Source organism: Theropithecus gelada, chromosome 3 (genome assembly GCF_003255815.1).
Source record: "Theropithecus gelada isolate Dixy chromosome 3, Tgel_1.0, whole genome shotgun sequence".
Taxonomy (NCBI): domain Eukaryota; kingdom Metazoa; phylum Chordata; class Mammalia; order Primates; family Cercopithecidae; genus Theropithecus; species Theropithecus gelada.
The window spans coordinates 121,735,636-121,759,092 of record NC_037670.1 but is presented as its reverse complement, the minus strand read 5'-3'; the positions used below and the strand labels follow the sequence as shown (position 1 = coordinate 121,759,092).

At 34.9% G+C, this 23,457-nt stretch overlaps 1 protein-coding gene across 5 annotated transcripts in view; it reads right to left on the bottom strand.

The window, feature by feature from the left end:
- The window catches only part of CACNA2D1 (calcium voltage-gated channel auxiliary subunit alpha2delta 1), a 503,324-nt gene that overhangs the window by 412,234 nt on the left and 67,633 nt on the right, over positions 1 to 23,457 (bottom strand). The window lies entirely within an intron of this gene.

Genomic DNA, 23,457 nt, shown 5'->3' with positions numbered 1-23,457 from the left:
CATCCTGGCTAACACGGTGAAACCCTGTCTCTACTAAAAATACAAAAAATTAGACAGGCGTGGTGGCCGGCGCCTGTAGTCCCAACTACTCGGGAGGCTGAAGCAGGAGAATGGCATGAACCCCGGAGGTGGAGCTTGCAGTGAGCCCAGATCACGCCACTGCTCTCCAGCCTGGGCAACAGAGCAAGACCCGTCTCAAAAAAAAAAAAAAAGAATACTTCCTTAGCGAGGCTCTTAGATTTGGAATTACTAGATCCAATTAGATTTGGAATTATTGGATCCAAGTAATTACTGGAATTACTAGATCCAAATTTTAAAGCAGTAGTTTTGATCATTACAATTATGATTGAAGGATTTAAGTTCAAATCTTTTTCAGGTATACAATGTACATCTTAGATGACCATTACGCAATGGACATCTTAAAATATGAGCTATGGATGTCAGGATATTTTAGAAGACCCTAAATCCATGTTCTATATCACTTTTTCCTGGTATTAGAGATATTACCAAATAGAACCACAAAATCTTCCCTATTCATATTAAAATCACTTAATTTGTATTCCTCCATATATTTCACTTATTCTTCCTCAGGTTGTAGACCTAAAGTGTGTATTCCTTTTTGCCAAGGCAAGTATAAAGAAACATTAGTAAGCTAGTAAGAATGTTAGATAATTTATATTTGAATTTGAACTTTTCTCTACATATCTATGTATAATTTCAGTCATGGAGATTTAACTGTGTATGTCTTCTCTTCCTTAGGGAAGAAATCCAGTAGTATAAATATAATTTTTTAAATATAAATATAAGTAGTGTAAATATATTTTTTCAGATAAATTTAAATATAACAAAATAAATATGGAATAAAAGTATGACGTGGAAAAGAGATTTAAATGACATGTAAGAGAGCATTTCAAGAATGATGAGCAGAGAAGAGGAAGAAAAAAATGGAAAGTCAGTTATAGAAAAGGATGAAATGCCTTAGAGGAAAACACAGAGGCTTGACTGACATATGAAACAAACTAGTTACTAAATGAAATACATTAAAACTAGGAATACTTTAGCACATATGAAAATAAGGAAGAATACTTATTAAATCACACTGTATGAACAGGATAGAAAAAGGTAAATGAATATCAAGAAACAAAAAACAAAAGAGAGTAAGGCATAAAATAGAGAAAAGTTGTTAGAATAATATTTTAACTAGTGCTACTTATTCGCTGGTGCCTATGTTTGAAAAATATTATAAGTAAATACTCTTAGTAAATACAGTTGTGTCCCATTTTTATATTAAATACAAAAAATTACAGTAGGATACAGGTAGGAGCAAAAACCATTGATACAATAATTTCCTAATTTAGATGAGACTATCACATTTCTCTAAGCAGGTGCTGAACAAGTACTAGAACCTAGAGAAAATGAGTCATCTCTTCTCAAATATAATTTCCAACACTGACAAATAGTAAGACACGTTATACATTCCTTTAGCTCGAAACTGAGAGGCAAAGAATATATATGTAAGGAAGTGAATGTAACTCATCCCTGAATTCTGATTTATACTAAACTGATGCAAAATATGCATTCTAACTTGTCACAAGTGCACTGTCACTACCAATGTTCATTGAGGTGAACCTGCTTTGGCTGAAAAGCAATTCAGAACCCATCCAATCTTCCCTACCCCACTGACAAGCTGTTAGGAACACTTTATAGGAGCAAGGATTATTTTTTATAAATATGAGGTGTTAACCTGGTTTTCTGAAATGCTTAGGCACTCAGGCTTTCAACCTGGAATTAAAAGGTTATAAAAAATAGAAAATAAGGAAAGGCCCCATTAATCATGAAAGTAAAAAATTACTCAAGTGAAAACACTCATATGAGCAAAAATTTTTATCAGTCTTTCCCTTTCTTGGTAAATTGTCAAGCACAAATATGTAATCACTAAGCACTATTTTATTAAATTTATACAGAAGACACTATAAAATTTGGGGAAAATTACAGAGGATACAGCTTTTTCATGTAATAAGCAACTAATATAGCACTCCACTAGGAAGAATTCATTGTTGTTCTTTGTCAATCCATTCAACAAGTACTAGTAACTGCTGGAAAAGATACTAAAAGATGGAGATGCAGGCTGCGTTTAAAACTGGGTCTGGGAGGGAGAGAGAAAACAAGAAGAAGAACATGGTAGGAAATGTTTGAGCAAGCACAAGAGACTCAATGCTTAGTAAGTAGTGGTATGAGGAGGTTGATAGAAGAGGCTTTCTGGAGTAGCAGCTACTTGAAGTCATATTTGAAAGACAAGTGGAACTTGTCAAAATTGAGTAGAGAGGGAAGTAACAACGAAGGCGGAGAGAATGTAAAACATGACATGTTCAGTAACTTCAAGAGATTCAAATGATTGAATCCAAGCTTGGTTCAGCAAAAGGTATGGAATGAGGGCAGGAGAGATAGGGAAGAGTGATGGGTCAGGCCAAGGGTCTTAAATACGATTCTGAAACATTTAGATTATATTCTCAAAATAATGGAGAGATACTAGAAAATGAGAAGTCAGAGAGTAAAAAGATCACGTAAATGTATATAAACATGATTAAATTATTTCCCTGACACTGAATGGATGGTAGTTTACAGGGAGAACAGAAATCACAAACAGAAAGTCTAGTTAAGAGGTAAGAAATGAGATGGACTCAGACTAATTTAGTGGTGGTGGAAGGGATAAAGGAAAAAGAAGGGGAGGCCAAGTAGAAGCAACTAACGCAACAGAAATTCTGAAGGATGGACAATAAGATTTCATGCACTGTTGGGTACAGAAAGTGAATGACAGGAAGAAAGTGGGATGATTCAGGGAGTTTCTCAGGTAGAGGATGATGGGAAATTGTGGCATAGAAAGTAAGTATAGGAGAAATAACAGTTTAAAGGGACATTGACAGGTTCATTTTTATTGGTTCAATTAGAGGTATTTTGGGGAGACTCAAGTATAAATATACACTAGGCAATTGAATGGCATGGGTTTAGAGCTCTTGAAAGAGAAATCTCCATAGAAATTAAGATCAATGTATAACTCCCGAAGTAGAGTGAAGAGCGAAAGGAAAGAAATAAACAGTAGTTACAACTCTGGAAAGGTACATTTAAAAAACAAACAGAGGAACCTGAGTAGTATAGAAAAAGGAATCCAAGAACAATGGTATCGCAAGAGCCAAAGCAGAGAGAAGTTTCTAAAGAGAAGAAAGAAGTATACAGTCATCAAATAAGGTGAAAAATTTATCCCACCTTATCTTTGAGGAGAATGAAACATGGAGAATGAGGAATCAGTGTTCTTTTTGGTTTTTAATAGAATAGAAGTGAGCCTATTTCTATGCAAAAAGAGAAAGGCAAGTAGAGAAGGAAATATCAAAGATTCAGGAGAGAACATGTAATTTATTGACAATGATGGGGTACAGGAAATGCCACCCCCAAACAGGGCACCTTGGCGTTTAAGAAAACAGCAAAAGCAAGGAGGTCTTTCTGACCTTCTCCCACGAGGCAGACAATAAAGCCTAGGAAGGTCACTGTCTGACCTCCCTCCCTTCTCCCCTGAAGACTCTCATGTGGCGAGTGTCCTGCCCTATACCCAAAGGGAAGGAACATCACACAGAGACTCCAAGAAGTACTGAATAAACAAGTCTTGCTATGTTTCCCTAGTTTATTAGTAGATCATACCCTTTCATCTTCTAATCATACTTCTGCAGTACTGTCCATAAAAACATACAGTTTTCCATAGGTTTTGGGGTCATTTTCTGAAAGTTCCTGTGTCACATAAAACTTAATTCATATGCTTTTCTCTTGCTATTTGTCTTTTATGTTATAGGAGATCTCAGCCGTGAATCTTGCAATAGGTAAGAAATCTTTTCTCCCCTACAACTGTCCTTTAAAAGGTTCCAGATATTTTTTCTAGTTTCCAACGTGAGAATGTGGAAGTGAGGGATGAATTAAGAAATAAGTAGAACCAAAGAGAAATCTAATCCATGGGTAGAAGACAGGATACTTCTTCTCTGGAAAATGGAAAGAGAATGTAGATTTGGGGTAAATTGACATAACTGGAATAACTAGAACAAAAGTTGAGATAGTTTTACCTACTGCTCTCTATTTTCTTTGTAATGAAGGAGGACCAGTTATCTGTTAAGGGACAAGAAGTAGGTATTAAGGTAGATAGTTGAAAAGAAAAATTGGAGGCTTAAAAAGAATAGCTGGAGAGTATTTAAGGACTTGGCATTATACTGGAGGTCATCAGTTTCCAATGGTATTAATCAGTATGGCTGTGTGAAATTCTTACTAGTATAGTCTGAGGAGAGCAAGTTCGGGGGAAAAAGGCATTCAGATGAATATGGGGCAGATACCAGCAGGTGACAAAGACAGACAAGGAAAGGCAGTTGACGGTCCTGACAATTTCAAGATCTCCACACATTCTAAATTAACAAGGACTACTAAAATATTTGCTAAAATGTTTTTAATATTTGCATAAACAACGCTTATCTACTTAACCCTTTCTCTATGCAACCAAGAATTTTATCATAATACTTATAAGAAACTGTGAAAATACCAAATTACCAGATTTCAAATTTTTATTTTTTGCATTTTTTGCGTGATAACTTATGAATATACTGCAGAGACTAAATGAGGAGGGCTGAGTATACACACCACACTTTAAATCACCTGACACAAGCATTTTTAAAAGAACAAAATCCTAAAATTATTGTGAAATCAAATTGCTCTAAGAAAGTTTAATAGTTTGAAAATCTTTCTCTTAGAAAAAAAATATATGCAATCTTTGGCTAGCTCAAGAAAGTGCATGGCAACTCATGTATATCTGGTTATACAGGTATAATAGACCTTGACTAATAGGCACATTGTTTCCATGAAAAAATACATGGAATTTTTCAAATATGCAATGGCAAGAACACACTTAACACTGCTTGTTAGAAATGTATATTCCCTGGCTTCAAGTCTCCAATAGCAACAGAGGTTTCAGTGTTATAAAGGCAGGACTTGAACATGATAGCTAGTCAGAAGAGTAAGAACAATGGATGGTACTTGTGAAAGCAAACAAGGTGAAGCTCCAGAGTTTCCCTATGCAGTCAAGGTACATTTGCAACAGAACTATTTCTTATCCTTTTCCTACCCAATGTTCACCACTGCTCCACTGCCCTCTTGAAACCTATGTTCCTATGGCTCCTATGACCCTATTCCCTGGTCTCTCCTTTTATATTATTATCATCTGACTCCTTTACATTTTCCCAAAGCCAAATTGGTCATTTCTCAGCATCTGTCTTTGATTTTATGTGCCATTCTGCTTCCTTACTTCTCTTTATTTCTACTTCTTCAAAATCTCCATGTATAATATCTAAATCTGAGCTCCAGTTCTACCTTAACTACCATTTGATCATTTCATCTAGATGTCCCACCATTCCTTTCAAATATGTACAATATTGAACTCAATAGCTTCCCTCCCCATACTATAAACCCTCTATGTCCCTTCTCCTTGTTGGAAAATCATCTCCCCAGTCATCAGACTCCATACTATCAATTTCTTCATTTTATCCCTCCTCCAGTCCTTTGTTTAATAATAGTATCTCAGCATTTTTCCAACACAGAGCTAATAGCTAAATGCCTTGAGACCTTATTTTATACTATCTCTATGCTAAAGTGTTTAATATGCATTCTCTCATTTAGTCATCATAAAAATTATTCATCTTTCACTGATGAGAAAAATTAAGAGATGAAGAAAATTTAGAAAAGATAAGCTACACAGCCCGCTAGCTTTTTATTTTCAAAGACCTTTTAATCCAACCAACCTCACACATTTCCATGCATGCTGACTGTCCTTTTCCATATTCTGCCTTTGCTCTTTATATAACCTCTACCTGGAATTAATCTCCCACTTACGTCATGAATGGATAAATCACACTAATATTCCAATATCACCTTTCACAAATTCCCAAATTAAAATATTCTTGTCTCTCCACGGAACTTCAAAAGTCCTTTAATTGTGCTGTGCACTTATTTCCTTATACTTTCATAATTAGATGAATATACATTTATTCTCATTTATCAATGCATTTCCAAAGTTTTTATGACAGTGCTTTGAATATAGTAGACACATAAGTATTTATTGAATAGAAAAGTAAATTGAAATGAAATGCAATTGCACTACCATTTTTTTAAATAGATATCTTTATTTAACGCCTTAATGCATATCTTCTCTCCATAATCCACATCAGAAAAAAAATGAACTGCTGGACCGATGCATCTGTAAACAGCATCCACTTTTCAATAAGTAGCAGATTATCAAAATGTAGACTTAATACTCTAAAGAAATTATTAAATGTCTAGAGTGTATGCCTTAAAATTCCAAATATTTTGTGTGTATTAATTGTCATAGAAAAAAAAGTCTTATAATCCTTCTCTGTCCCTACAATAACTCATTACAGAGTTGACTAGCAGTACAAGGTTTCCAAATGTTAGGTGTTCACAAATTCAATAAAATTTGAAGCAGCCACCAAAATATCTCTTAAAATTGATGCAAATCTTTTACTGAATAGTTGAAAAAATCTTTTATATCCTCTACTTCACTTTATTGTACAGAAACAGCCCAAATTCTAAAAGCAAACATACAAAATATGCAGATTTTCATTAAGTTTGAGATAAAAAACTTGCCATTCAATTAATATTGTTCCTTTTGAGGTGGATTTGTCTGTAATGTGGCTTTCAAAAGAGTAGTGCAGTGCATTCAGAAAACTCTTTAGTTTCAAAATGAAAAAAATACGGTAATCCATTTCATTTTGTGTGCATGTGCAAAACAACAAATTCAGAAAAACACAAATTACACTTTGTGTAATCTACTGTAAAAGTATAACAGTTGAGTATAAAGTGTCAAGTCTGCATAGTTCTCTATTTAATTGTTTTAAATCCTAAGCTAAAGACAGAATTTGCCTGGTTGGAGCAATGCAGCCAGAATGATAGCTAAGAATTGTTATAATAGGCCCTATCCAAGATTAACTGTCTTTCCTTCCTATATTTGATGTGCCTAAGTCCTCTGGAAAAAAAGAATAATGTGTGTAAACCTACTCCTATTTGTAAGGAGAGAATATCGAAACAGACCTTTTTTTCATGCGCTTCCCAATTTATTCCACTAGCAACTATCACAGAGACAAAGAGGGAATGGGAACTATACCATAGAGAAAATGGAAAGGAAGAGGGCTTGTTACAGTAAGGGATTTATAGGAGGGGTAGTGGGAAAGTGAGATGTCTGTACCACTTGGAGCCTTATCCTAAGGCAATTCTCTGCTTTTTGCCACTATTTTTAAGAAATCATTTATTTTTAACCTAAGCAAATAAGAGACATAGTTATGCCCTGTGGAGCTGGGAAAAAATTTAAATATCAAAAGATCTAACAAACTGGCCACTTCAGTTGTGTGGATGCATAAATAGCTTATCATAAATCTGAAGTAATAAGATCATATATTTCAAAAGTCTAGTGTTCCACTTGCTATAAATACTCTACCAATGCCAAACTGTTCCTATTTTTGTTATATAATAAACCACCCACAGTGTTCCTGTAGTTGGGTAAAAATAACATAAGTAAGCCAAAGATTTAGATAACCTAGACATGAAATTTTGCTAAATATGCATTTCTTATAACATGGATAAGTGTACAATTAATTTTTTTTTTTTTTTTTTTGGTATAAAGGGAGTGCTTGTTGTCTACATTAAATCATAGGATTGTTTGTGAGATGGGTGTCATGCCAGGAATGTTAGTTAGTTCCTGAAATTATTCTCAATTTAAACCATTTTCAATAACACTGCTGCTCTGTTTTTAGAAAGCTGTTTCAACTTGTGAAATGCTTTAGTATTCCATTTTTGACTAGAGTAATCCTGTAAGAAATGCAGAAAAGGATGTGCTCATGCTAATCAGTGGAAAGGTAAAGTACTTGAGAGTAGGAGAAAAGACTATCACTAAACTCTGATTCCTAAGCTGTTCATGTTTCTCTGCCTTCATTTTCTGGTTTTTTTTTTTTTTTTTTTTTCCTGCTCGTGTGTGTGTGCGCGCATGTGTCGTGTGTAGTTAATCCACATTACAAATTTCATACTCATAGCTCTCAAAGGCCCTGAGATCTACTGTTGTTCATAAGGTCTTCTTTTCACGAGATCTAAATTTATTTTCATGAGATCTTCTTTTCCACTATCTTGGATTGATTTTTGTTTTATCCAAGTATTTTTTTTCATCTTTTCTTTATTTTCTTCCTCAGCTGCAGCGATTTGCTTCCAGCTTCTAAGACAACAAATAAAAATTATACTTTGGGGTTGATAGTAACGTAGTTCCATGGGTTAGCTGGGGGGAGGGTTCTCATATATGAGATTTGTTCCCTGAAGCCTTGAGGGCTTTGTTTTTTATCCTTCCACATCACAATTAGTTACAACCTCTAGCATAGTCCCGGGTAGCCTGATGCCAGCTGAGGTGTCCCACATGGCCACACAATCTGCTGCTGGTGTTTCTATGAACCAAATGAGCTAAAATTCTAATTGCTCATTACAAAATCTCCATTCATTTTATTGAAGATCTTTCCCTTTATTGTTTATCTGTGATTTTTCTCAGCCATTGCAAATTGTTCACAAAATTTGCTTTAGCCTATTTCAAGCATGTATTTAATTATTATTTAATTACCATGACATTACTTAATGTCACGGTAAAAATTTCCTTATTTTTTTTACTTCTAGGAATTTTTAGCTGAGCATTCATAATATTTCCAATACTATAAAAACCTCAAATGCTTATTATGTTTGGATTCTAACCTAAATGGCGAATCCACTTCCCCATATAGGTAAGTATCTCCAGTCCAGCCTGTTGAATGGTTTTACAAATATGTCAGTTTTGTCATGCTCTTTAAATATGTTTTCTACTAAACTGAAATCACCTCTCTAATCATCTTAAGCTCCCGAAAATCACCCAAGTCTGGGCTTGGTGATTTTGGTTCCTCCTCTGGCCTATTCAAGTCCTCAAACTCTCATATTTTTTTCTTTTCTCTAAGTATCTAAAATATATACAGCCTGTCCTACAGAATGTTACACATCTAGACATATTGTTTTATATTAGTGTTATTTCTCCAACAATATTTAATTTCCTTGAATGGATGGGCCATAGCTTATCGTGTTCTGAGACTATCTAGCACAGTTCTGAGCATACAGAGGTACTAAGAAACAACAGGTAATATCTATTGAGCACCTATATGTCAGGAACTGTTCTAAACATGTTATGTGAACATACTCTTTAATTCTCACAAAAATCTATTGAGGTAGATACTGTTATTAGTCCTACTTTACAGATGAGGAAACTGAGGCATAGAGAGGTTAAGTTACTTACCAAAGGACACAAAATTAGTAAGTGGGAGAGCAGTTTGCCCTGAGAAGTCAATAACGCATAATTCCATTAATAAATGCTAACTGATGCCATGGTCTGATTCATGGTTTGGTTTTCATTGTTAAACCACCAGATAGTAGCCCTCAACTCTCCTCTCATCAGAACTTGGAGATACCTCCTGTTTTCTAGTTTACAGACTGTCATAGCCCTAGGTTCAAAGTCTGTTTCATTGATAGAAAGAGAGAAAATAACATTTGCAGAAGTCTTTCTTTACATGGCAAGAAAAAAGGCTATTATAGTTAGAAAATAAAGATTTAAAAACAAGAATATCTAAGTATGTTCTTCCTTAAGACATCTCAGTGGAAATACGTACATATTAATAATTATTCCTTCAATGCTATAATTTTTCCTCACCTTAAATTTTTAAGTTTTCATCAGTATTTTCAAATTAAACAAGCACCATTTACTTTGCTTACAACCAGAAGTTGTACTACTTTCATTAACATAACATGACATCCTCAGTGTTATGCATTAGGTCCACAGCAATTGATTCTGATATTATTTATAACATGCACACAAGACTTCACATACAGTAGCAGGTTAGGTGTAGAGGCAGCCGTGATATGTTTATAAACATAAAATATTCTAAAAGCAACATTAAGTCCTTCAATATGCATAGAAAATATGACTATGTCAGCTGGCCTTCCTTGTTTTTATGATGTAGGTTCAGATATACAAACAAATATATGAATATAAAACCAGGACCCAAATTGACTCATGTGGCACTTCTTTTAAATATAGCCTATAGTGTAATCTGCTGACAGCTGTTCTAAGACAGAGCTTATTTAACAATCAAAAAGCTGTCAATGCAAATATATTAACTTGCAAATTAGAAAGACAATAACTCTCTGAAAACCATCAGAAAAGAATATTGCCAGGTTATTCCATCTTCAACATTTTTTTTAACATTAAGTAAACGATTCTAGAGAAACAGAAATGAAGCCTTTGAATATGAGATGGTAAACATCTTTCTAGCTCAAAAAATATATTGCAACTTTAATTGCTTTCAACCTTTTTGTCCTCACAGAACATGGTCCTCTCTGACCCTCTTTGCCTGAGCAGCATATACATTGCCCTTATGTTCCCCTCTGCTGGCCTGAGCACAGTGAACATTCTAAACAGAAGATTGTTTCTTAGATAGGAATTAGAGACAGCTCCCTTTCCTAACCTGCTCAATCTAAATGAAAAACAGTTTTGTTTTTCCCCATTAATGCAGTAAAAATAACAATGAGAATTGTGTTTAAAAATAATGTTTATCAAATGGCAAAAAAGTTATAATTTTTAGCACTATCCAATAACCCCTTTCAAAAACTGTGAACCATTAGTGCAAAGTTTATGTAAATGTCCAAGTAATACAGAAAAACAAATCATTTTTAATTTCTTGGTCATGCTTTCAACTATTTTTCAATTTGAATTTTCAGTGTTTCAAATTATGTAACATTTGCTAATGTTTAAAAAACAATATTATATAATTATGATCTTTTATGTATTATATGTTGAAAAGCAGGTCAAAATCTAGGCAATTAAATTTTTTTAAATATTAAAATATTAGGGAGAAAAAGCACTTTGTATAACTAAATCCAATAGAAGCTTGCATATACGCTCAGTAAATTAAAAACACGCTTTAAGACATGATTAATGTATGTACAGTTATTGGAGAAGGTTTTTTAAACATTATTTTTCTATTTAAATATTTAATATCATATAATTTGTTAATACTAACAAAAGAAAAAAAACACAGTGTTAGCTCTATTTTCTCTTATGGGGAAGCAAATGTCAAGATGGTTACTGGAATTTAAATTATTAACACAAAATGTGAAATAAACACTTTAAAACACAATAGCTGATCTCATAAAATGCCTCATTTGTGTTGATGTTTATATCTTTCATATTTCAAATAATTATTCTGTAATTAGAAGCAAAGACTTGAAAACTGAATCATATTCAATCATCTTAGATACAGGTAGGAGGCATTTAACAAGCCCCGGTGAAAAGAGAATGGTATTTTAGCTTGAGGTCCCTGCTGTAGATGGCACGCCCATGTAACTCATCATCTTTATGAAATATGAAAGAATCATGAAGCAGCCAGTAACATGAATTAAACATCAACATTCCAAATGAATTGTTGCAGTCTCCTAATTTTTTTTTCATTATTAGTCATTCTGTCACTGTTTCCTAGTGCTCCATTTAGAGCACATCCCAATGTGGATTTCAACAAGCAGTTTTAAAATGGACCACCCTGTATTGTAACGTTAAAGCCTAAAGATTTCTGAGGCTAGATCTGTGAATCATATGTGACTCAGCAGCCTCCCACAGGCCTGAAAACCCTTATATTCTCTCTCAAAATGTTCCTTCTGTAGAAGAGAGGCTGAATGGACTCCTTTATCACTATTCAGGAAATACAAAAGGACTTGAGCACATGCAATCCATTAGAATTCACACTACCTGTTTTAGGTCACCTGCAGTAACAGAGGAAAAAAGGCCCTTCAGTGCATCTCCTGCTGTCTGCAGAACTGTCTTTTCAACTACCCTACATGTATTTTCCCAAAGCTCTGGTTTATCCTCTCATGTCTCTTGATCATATCAGGGAAATACTGACCTCATAGGCATTTATATCACCTTTGGACATCTTGTAAGTGAACCTTGAACTAAGATTATTTCTCTAGTTAATGCAAGTAATAAATATTTTCAAATACTTCTAGAAACTGCAGAAGAAAACATCATGGTCTTCTAGTCCAGTTCTTAATAAATGGAAGCCTCCTTTATACATTACACATGAAAAATTATCATGGTAATTCTCCCAAATACTTCCTGCAATGGGCATTCATTACCCTACTGAAAACCTTTCTATTTAGGTGCAAAACTGTCAGAAAGTTCCGCTAGGTGCAAGATAAATGATGGTATAATTGTCTTATGAATTGGCAGGCAATCCCCTAAAATAAGACCTACTCTTTACATATACTTCTACATTGCTTAATTTTTCAATGATTATTATCACTTTGAAATGTGTAAGTTACAAAAATTTCAGAAAAGAAATTAAGTGTCCTCAGGCATCCGATTTCTAACGCCTACCAAAAGAACACATAAAATAGTCATTTTTATAATGTATGCAGCTGACTTAGTTATATGTGGTCATCTGACTACCATAGTTTTATTTGTTTGTCTTTTTTTTTTTTTTTTTTTTTTTTTTGAGATGGAGTCTCACTCACTCTGTCGCCCAGGCTGGAGCGCAGTGGTGCGATCTCAGCTCACTGCAAGCTCCGCCTCCTGGCTTCACGCCATTCACCTGCCTCCACCTCCCAAGCAGCTGGGACTACAGGCACCCGCCACCACATGCAGCTAATTTTTTGTGTTTTTTAGTAGAGAGGGGGCTTCTCCATGTTAGCCAAGATGGTCTCGATCTCCTGACCTCATGATCCACCCGCCTCCACCTCCCAAAATGCTGGGATTACAGGCGTGAGCAACCACGCCCGGCCTGTTTGTCTTTATCCTTAGATTTAATCAGCATGAAAGGAATGAACAAAAGTACATGTGTATAAAGGGCAAGGTGAGACTTTTTATCTTGATCCTATTAAAAGAAAAGCAAATCAGCAATTAAGGGCAAAATAAGTAGTAATGATTAATAAACATCTTACCTAAGTTTTGGATAAATACTTTGTGACCAGGTGGTGGTCAGGCAGCCCTAGACATACTAAGTTCTTGGACCTAGGCTTGGAGTTTATGGATGGACTGGGTCTGATTCTCCAGCCAGGTTCTTCAGACTATAGATCTAAGGAGGATCAATAGCCAGCGTCTAAGGACAAAGATGAAGCCAAGAACCAAACAAGCAACCCAAAGGAATAATGATTCAAAAAGGTTGGGCAAAGACAGGGCTCGGGGGCTCACGCCTGTAATCCCAGCACTTTGGGAGGCCGAATTGGACAAATTGCTTGAGGTCAGGAGTTCAAGATCAGCCTAGCCAACATGGCAAAACCCTGTCTCCACGAAGAAAAAAAAAAGAATAGCTGGGCATGGTAGCTCATACCAGCTACTCAGGAGGCTGAGATACAAGAATCGCTTGAACCCAGGAGACAGAGGCTGCAGTGAGCAGAGATCACGTCATTGCACTCCAGCCTGGGTGATATAGACCTGTGTCAAAAAAAAAAAAAGAGTTTGGCAGAAAGATTGCAGGGCTCTGGCTAGGGGACTGCAACTGGAGACAAGAACATAGCAAATGTCAAAGATAGAGCAAATCAATTCAGAACTGTGGATCTAGCTCAAGAAGTTCACAAAAGGACCTACATATAGAGTCTTGCATTGTTGTCCACCTGTGGATATAAAGGTAAAAGCCCTGACTGGTTAAGAGAAATGGTCAAAAAGTTTTGTTTAAAGACCTCCACTCTGTATATAGTTTCTTGCTCTGGGATACCAAACTGCACCATGCTAAATGCCACTAAAATGAGAAATTAATTTTGTTTTTCTTATTTCTGTAATAAAACTGCTATCTAAAAAGTGCATAATATACTTCTTTTATGGTAATGCCAGGGCTTAAATTAGAATCTTATTCTTGACCCTCCCAATCAGATTCTTCCTGCTAGATTTTTCAAAAAGCACATGGAAATCACCTTGGATAAATTCAAGCATAGTGTATATACTGTCCATCTAAAGAAAACATCTCGGTCAGGATTGTGGGAAAAGGTTTCTAATTGCCATCCAAGCTGGTCTCGTTCCCTATGTTCAGTTTTCTGATGGGACAGAAGGGAAAGTTTATGGAATGAATGGATGAATGGGCAGACAATAGGATTAATGCAAGAGACTCTGTTGTGTTCATCACAATGTCTTTCCTCTTCAGTAGAGACGTTCAGGGAGGGCATAAAGCTAGTAAACCCAGGAGAAATAACACATTCCTGATTGACCAATTCTCTCTCAATTTATAACACAGCCACCTGGCACTAGATAAGAATAAAACAGGGAAAATAAAACAAGGAATTGAAAGAGATCCAGAGAACCCAAAGGAAAATAGATTGAGAGAAGAAATAAGGGACAAGGACATCTGGAAGTTGGGAGAAGTGGGGAAGACAGTAGAAAAAGGACACTAGAAAGGAATGCACATTTTAGAAAAAGAATGTGGGGTTTCCCTTAAAAAATGAAAATTTACTTTTGCACGTTAAAAACAATTGGCCTTCCACCAAAAACTGTAAACAATGCACTATCTAATGCACTACTGTTCAAATATTCACTGCAACTTTTGAGGTATACAATTTTCAGTCCTCTAGACTAAAATGACCTAACCTTTAACACATATATGATGAAACATATGATTACTGTGGTTTATTTTGCATGGAAGTGTAAAGACAATTCTCTTATAAGACTATTTTTATTCAGAAGAAAGTATTTTTGTTTACATTCAATTTATTCTCAGGAAAGTAATGTTCATTGATTTTCATTGCTCAAGAATACATCCTTTCAGTGTGAGTAAGGGATTCAAATAACATTGATTTTTGTGGTGTAGACCAATGACAGATCAATGAATGAATGATGTTTTGTTTATAGCATTGGGTTAGCTATATACAGAGAAATGAAGTTCATAACTGTGCATCTCTACATTTTTAGCTATGCTTTTATTTGAGTCTTTCTATGAAAGACACAATATTGTTTCATTTTTTTAAATACTGAAGAGCTAGCTATATGTACTTCTAAACATTAGGTAGTCATCTTTCGCATTTTCTGAAGTGTTATAGGTGGCTAATTGGAGAGGTTTGAAGACAGCCTGAGCTTATATTGCACAATTTGCATGACCCTTATAGTTATTTTCTCCTGAACACAGTTAGATGACAGACAAGAATACTGGGTACTCAAGCTACTACTGGGATGAGGTCTTTGTTGTCCTCTATCATTCTGACAGGGGGCCTCTTTACTCCCTACTCTCTTAGCCAGTGAATGGGGAAACGTTAGCACTGAGAGCCTCAAAAGGGAAAAGGAACCAAACGGCAAATAATACCAAAGCCAACTCTCCTCCTAGAACACTCGTTGCTACAACACAGACATATAGGACCATATACTCACTTTCACTTTGGGGAACAGAAAGAAATTTTGATCTTGAACTTGTGTTGTCTGTAGTATTTGACACCGTCATTGAAAAGCAGTTCCTTTTATTCTAATATAATGTCAACTTTTGTTGTAGATTTGCGGGGTATATATGCAGGTTTGTTATATGGGTATATCGTGTAATGCTGAAGTCTAGGGTACAAATGATCCCATCACCCAGGTAGTGAACATAATACCCAATAGGTGGCTTTTCAGTCCTTGACCCCCTCTCTCTATCCCAACTCTAGTAATCTCCTTTGTTTATTATTTCAATCTTTATAACCATGTGCACCCAATGTTCAGCTCCCACTTATATCAATGAGAGCATGTGGTATTTGGACTCCTGTTCCTGCATTAATTCTCTTAGGATAATGGCCTCCAGTTGTATCCATGTTGCTGCAAAAGACAATACGTCGTTCTTTTATATGACTGTGAAGTATTTCATGGTAGGTGTGTACCACATTTCTCTATCTAATCCACTGTTGATGGGCACCTAGGTTGATTCCATGTCTTTGCTATTGGGAATAGCACCACAATCACTGCAATGAACATATGAGTGTATTTGTCTCTTTGGCAGAATGATTTATTTTCCTTTGGGTATATATCCAGTAATGGGATAGATGGGTTGAATGGTAGTTCTGTTTTAAGTTCTTTGAGAAATCTCCAAACTGCTTCCCAAACTGCTAATTATCATTCCACAATGGTAATTAGGAAACTAATTACCATTCCCACCAATAATGTATAAGTGGCCCCTTTTCTCCACAGCCCTGCCAGCATCTACTGATTTTGAACTTTTAATTTAATTTTTTTATTTTTTTTATTTTTGACAGGGCCTTGCTGTGTCACCCAGGCTGGAGTGCAGTGGCATGAAAAGGGCTTCTAGGCTCAAGCAATTCTCCTGCCTCTGCCTCCCAAGTAGCTGGGACTACAGATATGCACCACAATGCCAGGGTATTTGTTTTTTAATTTTTTGTAGTGACAGGGCCTCACCATGTTGCCCAGGTTGGTCTCAAACTCCTGGGCTCAAGCAATCTTTCCACCTCAGCCTCCCAAAGTGGTAGGATTACAGGCATGAGCCACCATGCCTGGTTGATTTTTGACTTTAAATATCCATTGTGACTGCTGTGAGATGGTATCTCACTGTGGTTTTGATTTGCATTTCTCTGATGATTAGTGATGTGGAGCATTTTTTGGTACGCTCGGTGGCTAGAAAACCTGTTCCTAATAGTGTCCACTGTTTTCTCTCCCTACCATGCTTTCTCTCCATGCCTTTGTATTTTTTCTCATTCCTTTAAGCACCAGGTCAAATGTCACCACCTCACAGACGCATTCCTGACCATACTACATAAATGCATCACTTTTCCCTGCCTTCTGTCCTTCACATCAGGTTCTCATTGTTTCTTCAGACACTCACAACCATGCAATTATTATATTTGTCTGTTTACTTGTTTTCAGCCTCTTTCCTCCAGAATGTAAACAGCTCAAAAGGAAGTGTTTTTCACCTGAAGTCAAAAGCACTTATCTTTGCACTGAGATAAAATGGTTGCCCAGATAAGTATTAATTAAGTAAAAAAAGAATGACTCTTTGAGGGAAGCAAGGAGAGTAGTCAAATTGGCATATTAGCAAGGTGTGATAAACAAGGTTTCTATTGAAAAAGCATAGACTTTTTAATCCAATAATTTCTCTTTTTTCTTAACTACCAGAATGGAGAGGATACGGGTAAAAATAATCTTAGCTGACACAGAGACCATAAAGTTTCTTTTAAAGTCACATGGAAAAAAAAATTTCTATTTGAAATATCTGAATTTTTACACAAAATGTCCACAAAACTTTCATACGGAGAAAAAAAAAAAAAAAAGATCACTGTTTCCTTATAAAATTTCAAAATTCAGGGAGGGTGAAGCCATCGCATTAGCAACCTCAGTGTAATCGAGAGTAATGATTTCTGGGCTCTGTCCCCCGACACTAGCTTTGATCCAGCAACATACTTAAAAGAGGCACTGCCACCACTGCCAGTTTGCTCAGCTACCTACATCTTCAACTGCCAGCATCTACTTTGGTTGTGGGAATGCTCCTTGTCTCAAGCAGAAACTTCAACCCGAAGGATTGTAGAGGTATCTCCCTATGAAATTCAAGTATTGGCAGACTAGAATAAATGTTTAGATTCTTCAGAGAAAAGCAGCCAAACAAATTGTGTGGAAATATACGGAAGTTACTATTTAACATTATATGGCTTTGCCAATTGCTAAAATTACTTTTAAAAGCTCATTAAGTTCTGTGAAGCAGGAAAGTAATGACACCATAGCTGATCTCTCATTCAAAGTCACAAGCAGATTCCTAAATGGAAAGGAAAATAGAGTATCTGCATTTTTAGACTTTAAACAAATCCATGTACTGTTTTATTTTACTTTAAATTTTTGAGACTATTAATTCCAAGAAATGCATTATTTCACATATTTTATGTTTTAATCTAACCTCAATTTCCAGAGTTGCTAAGAGACTAAAATTCTATTACTGAACAAAAAAAAGTAAATTAAAATAAATAAAGCCATAAGGACTTGTTATTTGTAATATCTCCAGCCTATCAGTTTCCTCCTTTTTCAGAAATTTCCAGATACGTCACAGTCATAGTAATTTACATTTCAACTATTCCATAAGGAGCCTCCATAAACTAATCTTCCTATACTTCCAATCTTTTCTTCTATCAATATTTTTTGTTTTGCTGTACATAACAATGACTCTTGTATAATTCTCGTTCCAGAATAAGCTGAGTTCATCTTAGATCATTCTGTGTAAAATGAAGAAGTTTGAAATATTTTGAGTAGGGAATGTTACTAATCACATACTTTCCATTTTCCCAATTTACAGACACTTCACTTTCTATATTTTTCTGCGGGGAATGTCACTTCCTTGAAATCTCCTTTCTAGAAAATTTCCAATCATCTTTTGAGGTTAAATTTAATAGTTTATTCTCTGTAAATCCCTTTAGGATGGATTTACATACAATTATCAAAATTTACATACAATTATCGAAAAGAGTTTCGCATTTCATAGTAATTATTTCTTTGTCAAATTCTCCATTAAACTTTAAGCTTCATGCAGACAGTGAGAGTGACTAATGCTTAATACCTAGTAGGAATTCGTTAAATGTTTAATGAATTAATGTTAATTCTATTACAAGAATAACTGTCTTTGTCACCCCTTTCTCCTTTCATTTTACACTGCCACTGCTTTTAGGGACTTTTTCATCTAGTATATGGAATACTGCATTTTCCGGCTAACTGGTCAATCTGACTCTGGCTTCCTCTGCCTCCAGTGCTTCAACAGCTCTTTTTTCAGAGTAAATATTAATGGATGATAGTTTGTAGTAGCACCAACATTACTTTTCTGAATGTAAAATTAATGTGTATATTCATTACATCACAAGAAATAGTAAAAAGTTATTCCACTACTAAAACAGGCCAAGAAAAAAGACAGAATATAAGCTGATTTCACCTATGACCATAAGCACAATCCTATATAAAACACTGATAAGTCAAATCAGACAGACATTTTCAAAAATAGTATATCACGACCAAGGAATAGTTGTTTTAGGAAGATAATAGAAATTTCACCTTAGAATAGCCCAGTTCCTCCATAAATTAAGTGCGAACATCAACAATTTAAATAACCTCTCTGAGTCTGCTTCTTTATCTAGGTTTGAGAAACTGAAATCAATTAAGACAAAAAGAAAACCATTCAGAGCAATGCCTGGAACATATTAAATAAACAACTATGATTAATATTATATTATTTTCAGCTTGTAATGTAATCCAGTAAATTAACAGATGATGGCAAAAATGGCCTAATCATTTCAATGAATGTCCCCCAAAATGTTTTTATTAATATTCCATTTTTATTCTTGCTAAAAAATTAGGGTGTTAGAAAGAGAAAGTTCTTTAACTTACACATTATCTACCATATAGATGTGTGAAAAAAATATTTAATGTTAAAAATCTTTAAAATATTCCACTTAAAGACAAAAGGAAGAATGTTCACTCTCATTAGTCCAATAATGCTGTTATAGAACTCATAGTTAATGTACTAGGACAAGAAAAGAAATACAAGGGATAAGCTTCGGGAAAGAAAAGAACAAAACCTTTTATTATGTAGCATATGACTGTCTACATAACAATCTAAGAGAATAAACTGATGAATTACTAAATTAACTCACAGTTAAGTATGAAATTTTGGAAAATCAATATGAGAACTGTCAACAAATAAGTGGAGCAGTATACAGAGAACTAGAAATTATCAGGATAAAAAGGATTAAAATTGGTGATAAGAAACTCAGCCTCACTAATAACCAATTAAACAATTAAAATACACCAAAATATTTTATTACAAATCAGATAAACAATAATTTTAGAATATTGACAACACTGGGAGAGATGGATGGATGGATGGATGGATGGATGGATGGATGGATAGATAGAAATAGAGACATACAGATATAGATACAGAAATAGATATAAGTAGATACAGATACTCTTTGAAAGCAAATCAGGAAATATTGTTCAAATATTTTCAAAGTGAAAAATACCTATTCTCTATTCATGTCTAGGTTTCTATCACAAGGAAATGCTCTGAAAAATACATAAAGTAATATGTATAAGGATGTTCACTGAAACATTATTAGTAATAAAAAATAAATAGAAGAAATCCAAATATTACCAACTAAGGGAACTCCTTAAACAGTCTAAGGTACATCAATTCCATGAAATATGCAGTAGTTAAAATATTGAATTAAAAATAAAGGATTTAAAAATAATGAAAAGATCTCAAGAACTTTAGTGAAAAAGCAAGTCATAATAGAGTTATCCAAATGTATATGTAAAAAAATAAATATTTGATTCTATATGCATTCACACAAGGAGCACCATACGCAGTGAACACTACTGAAAAGACACATCTGAACTGTTAATAATAAAATGTGTAGTGAAAGTGGGGGATGGGTTATAAGGGGTGTCCTCTCTAGTTTATTTTGTATGTAACTTATTAGCTGCTTGCATCTTTTGCAAAATAATGCATAGTAGGCCGGGCGCGGTGGCTCAAGCCTGTAATCCCAGCACTTTGGGAGGCCGAGATGGGCGGATCACGAGGTCAGGAGATCGAGACCATCCTGGCTAACACGGTGAAACCCCGTCTCTACTAAGAAATACAAAAAATAGCCGGGCGAGGTGGCGGGCGCCTGTAGTCCCAGCTACTCGGGAGGCTGAGGCCGGAGAATGGCGTGAACCCGGGAGGCGGAGCTTGCAGTGAGCTGAGATCCGGCCACTGCACTCCAGCCTGGGCTACAGAGCGAGACTCCGTCTCAAAAAAAAAAAAAAATAATAATAATAATAATAATAATGCATAGTAATGTAATGAAAATAGAAATTGTAAAGGGTAATTCACACCTCATCACAGAAAGAAAGGGGGCACTAATTAACATGATTTGGAGTATTTCTCATTTAGTAAGGGTATAGCAAAGTGATGGGTAAAGTTCTTGTGCTCTGGGCTAGACTTGGGTTTTAATTCCGGTGTGGCTGTTTCTGAAATGATGTGAGACAGTTACATCATCATTTGAAAAATTAGGCTAGTAATGGCACATAACTCACAAGGTTTTTGTGTAAGGATTAAAAAAGATCTTATATAGAAAATGTTTAAAGCAATGTATGGTACATAATAAATATTTACTAAGTTTCTGTTGCACTACAAAGTCTAAAATGCTATGAATTTAAGCTTAAGGCTGACAAATAAAAGTATTGCTAATCTATAGCCTTAATTCTATTTTCTTTCTTCTTTTTTTTTTTTTTTTTTGTTTTGAGACAGAGCTTTGCTCTTGTTGCCCAGGCTGGAGTGCAATGGCAAGATCTCGGCACACTGCAACCTCTGTCTCCTGGGCTCAATCAATTCTCCTGCTTTAGCCTCCTGAGTAGCTGGGACTTCAAGTGCACACCACCACCCCCAGCTATTTTTTGTCTTTTTAGTAAAGATGGAGTTTCACCATGTTGACGAGGCTGGTCTCGAACTCCTGACCTTAGGTGATCTGCCTGCAAAGTGCTGGGATTACAGGCATGAGCCACCGTGCCTAGCCAGTCTTAATTCTTTTAAGAACCAATAATTATTTACATTAGAACAGCTATGCTGTCAATATTAAACTCTACTGAAAAAAATCACTTATTCTAGATGAGATTTTATAAAAACTTTTCATTTTAATGAAATTCTATGAAATGTTTAACGTGCAATTTCTTTAAAAGACTATAGGCCTGGTATGCTGTACAACTGTTTGTCATTTTCATGCTTTTAATTCCCTTCTGTATTTTTTCTATATTTAATAAACATTCTATTATTAGAAAAAGAAAATGAAATTAACTAAACTTCAATTTCATATATTGAACAAATTAATATGATTTGAAGCTTAAAAACTGTAGATTATTGGATTTGGATATTATCTTTGATATGTATTTTTGTATAACACAAAAAGCATGCTCAACTACATGCTTAATTAACTTACATATAAATTTTGTTCCAAGGCAATATCCCCAAAATTAAAAATATAGTAAACAAAAATATTAGCTCAAAAATAAGCTATAAACTTTAAAATATTGTGCAGCTTTATTGTAGCATTTCCAAAATCACCAGGTAATTTTAACATAAATATTCCTCCAAAAATCTGTTCAGTCCTCTGGCAATTAGTATGAGATTCTTCACTGCATTTAAGATAGGAATGAATTAGTTCTCTAGTAAGTAACTTACAAAATTGATTCATATAAAGAAAGCAAAAATAAATTCAATGAGACAAAATCTAATATTGTATAAAATTTTGCAATATATTGTTATGAAGCAGGTATTTATTTTCTAATCTCACCTAAGACATAAAAAAGAATTTTATTCAAATTTAGAATATGGTTTGCAGAGAAAAATCATAATTGCTTATAAAATCTTTAGTTTTCAAAACATATGATATCATCCTGTTTTTTGAAGGACTTGCAAAGGATCTACAACAATGGATGCTGAAGTATTACTATGTGTACAATCAAGAGAATGGTTTACAGTTTCCTGTAAATATTCTTATATTTTACTATCTTAAAGTTAAAATGATTAATAATATGAATAAAAACAGTATCAGGCCAGGTGTGGTGGCTCATGCCTGTAATCCCAGCACTTTGGAAAGCCAATGTGGGTGGATCACCTGAGGTCAGGAGTTCAAGACCAGCCTGGCCAACATGGTGAAACCCCATCTCTAACAAAAATACAAAATTAGCTTGGCATGGTGGCACATGCCTGTAGTCCCAGCTACTTGGGAGGCTGAGGTACGAGAATCGCTTGAACCCAGGAGGCAGAGGATGCAGTGAACCAAGATCATGCCACTGCACTCTAGCCAGGGTGACAGAGTGAGGTCCTATCTCAAAAAAAAAAAAAAAAAAAAAAAAATTGAGTATGGAACACATTTTAGAACAATCAGGTTCTAACTAGACTGCCTTTATCCATGTAACTCATTTAGTGTTGGAAAGAGGCTTCTAATTGAGGTTAGTAAAATCAACAATTCTTTATTCTTTTTTTAATAACATAGTAATATGCTTCTCAACCTTTAAGAAAAACCACACAGTCCACAAAAACACTCCACACACTTATAGACCAGTTGATTAAACTAGATCCCGTCTGTTCCTCAAGCAAGCCTCAACCTTTATAATTCATTTTTAAGAACTTAATTTTCTGTGCTGTCAATTCCCCCTTTTTAATTGTTACAGGATCTCATACATAATGCATAATTGTATTAAAACACATCATACTGCCTTGTGACATAGCATAAGTTGTCAAGTAAAATGTAATAATCTTTGACCTCCACCCACCCATTGACTTCAATAAAAAATAAAAATTATGCCTACAATCTGGCTAAAAGGGCTTTTAGACTGTG